This window comes from Dama dama, chromosome Y, assembly GCF_033118175.1.
Source record: "Dama dama isolate Ldn47 chromosome Y, ASM3311817v1, whole genome shotgun sequence".
In the NCBI taxonomy this organism is placed as follows: Eukaryota; Metazoa; Chordata; class Mammalia; order Artiodactyla; family Cervidae; genus Dama; species Dama dama.
In genome coordinates this window covers 2,222,813-2,225,032 of record NC_083715.1, presented here as the reverse complement: position 1 = coordinate 2,225,032, position 2,220 = coordinate 2,222,813, and positions in this window count along the sequence as shown.

Sequence of the window (2,220 nt, the reverse complement as noted above, 5' to 3'; positions counted from 1 at the left end):
TGTCTATAGTCATGTAAATAGGATTGATACAAGTAAAGTGTGGCAGCTTTTGTGCTTGCCTACTCCTACAGCTCCGACTGGTGTATTAATGCAATCAGGACCCCTAGAACGGATACATCTTCCAGCTATAGACAAAAAGATAGTGGCTGATAACCCAGCTTTAATAGCAACACTAATTGTAAAATGCAGAAAAAGGAGGATACATTCGTTTGGTAACAATCCTCCTGAGATTATAATTTCATACAATAAAATAACAATTAAATGCTTTGCTGCAGTTTAACGAAGACTGGCAAATTGCCTTAGGACATTATGTAGGGCAAGTTTCCTTGCCCACATCATTTGCCCTCTCACTCTTCATTTAATTTCATGGCTGATGACCCAGTCTTTTTCCAAAAGAAAAAAAAAAAAAAAAAAGATGTCAAGCCTCTCCTATACCAAAGGCTGTCAATAATTTTACAGATGAGTCTTCCAATGGAAAAGCTTCCATAGTTACAGAAACTCAAACTTTAAGTGTTATATGCCCAAGAAACCTCAGCCCCAAAGCCTCAACTGACTGCCATCGTAGTGGCCTTTGTTATGTTCCCCAAAGAAGAGTTTATCATCTACTCTGACTCACAGTATGTTATCAGACTATTTTCTCATATTGAGACAGCTGTGCTGCCTAAAAATAAAACCACCATCTTTCACTTACTGTCTAAGTTGTGACAACCAGTATAGAGTCCAAATAAAACCTTTGATATTGGGCATATTTGAGCTCAATTGAGTCTACAGGGGCCCTTAAGTCGTGTAAAGGATTTAGCTGATGCTCTTACTAAATCGATTGCAAATGACACTGTTACCGATGATCGAGCCTCACACGCCCTTCATCATCAAAACGCAACTGCTTTCAAATATCAGTTTCACATTCCCCGAGAGTCAGCTCGAGAAATTGTTCACTCCTGTACACACTGCCCTACTTTTCTACCTACCTTAGCATTCAGAGTAAATTCTCCAGGACTATTGCCAAATATGCTCTGGCAGGTAGAGCATGTAGCCAATGTTCCATTCTTTGATCGCCTTTGGAGGTGATCCTTTGTTCATGTAACCGTGGACACTTTCACCCATGTGACTGTAACTACGGCCAGGACGGGTGAAGTCTTTCAAGATATAACTATACAAGTAGATTTCCCCTCACCAGGTGTTAGAGCATGCCGTCTTTGTACTACATAATCTTAATGCTGATTTGTTGGGTCACACTGCCATGTTTTGGCATTGGACCCCAGAACAAAAGGTCATGAAACCTTTAGTCAGGTGGAAGGATCTCCTTTCAGGACAATGGAAGGGGCCTGACCCACTGATAACTAGCCGCCGATGGTATGCTTGTATCATTCCTCAAGATGCAGAGTCAACCATTTCAATTTCTGACAGGCTGATCCGGCGTGTCTCAATTCCCCGAGGACCCGATGCCTCTGCTTTCTCGGCCAAAAAGGAAAAAGGGGGCCTCCCCCTCCTCCAGCATGGAAACTCCAAAAAATCAAGCACAGACAGCACCAGAAGCTCCAGATGAATATCCACATGAACCTCCCACTATGCAGATATCACGGCTGTCCTTGAGAGACCACACACAATCTATCCCTGTGTCCCATAGAAAATGCCCAACACGAGCCACCCGACAGGTTGCTCTCCCGACCTGGGGACAAATCATGGACGTCACCCAGCTCAAGACATAGCTGTGTCGACAAGACATGCTCCTACTCCTGAAAAGGTTTTCATAGCTATCCTTGCTCTGCTTGCTTGTCAGGTAAATGCCTCTTCAGCCACACCTGGGGTATATTAGGCCAACTTCACTAACCCCCTTCCATTCCAGGTCGTTACTTGCACCAATAGGCCATGCAGATCCACACAACTCGACCCCATCCTTTGGGCGGATGGTACACTTCATATTTTTAGGATAAGTATCCTATCAACCTCAATTACACTTTCTGGGGACTCACTGATGGTCTCCCTTTATGTTTTCATTTCCCATATAATAGAAGTCTAATCATGCCCCTAAAGGAAGGTACATCCTTTAGGAGCTTCTAAAAAGGGAATTATCACTGAGTCGCCACTAAAACTTACCAAACAAAATTCAAAACGACTAGTCTGGGCCCTTCAAGCTCGACTGCCTGGAACTCTTGATCCATACTATTCAACTTTTGTCCAAGCTCCAAAGAGATACCCCAAATGTAATGAGACTGTCCC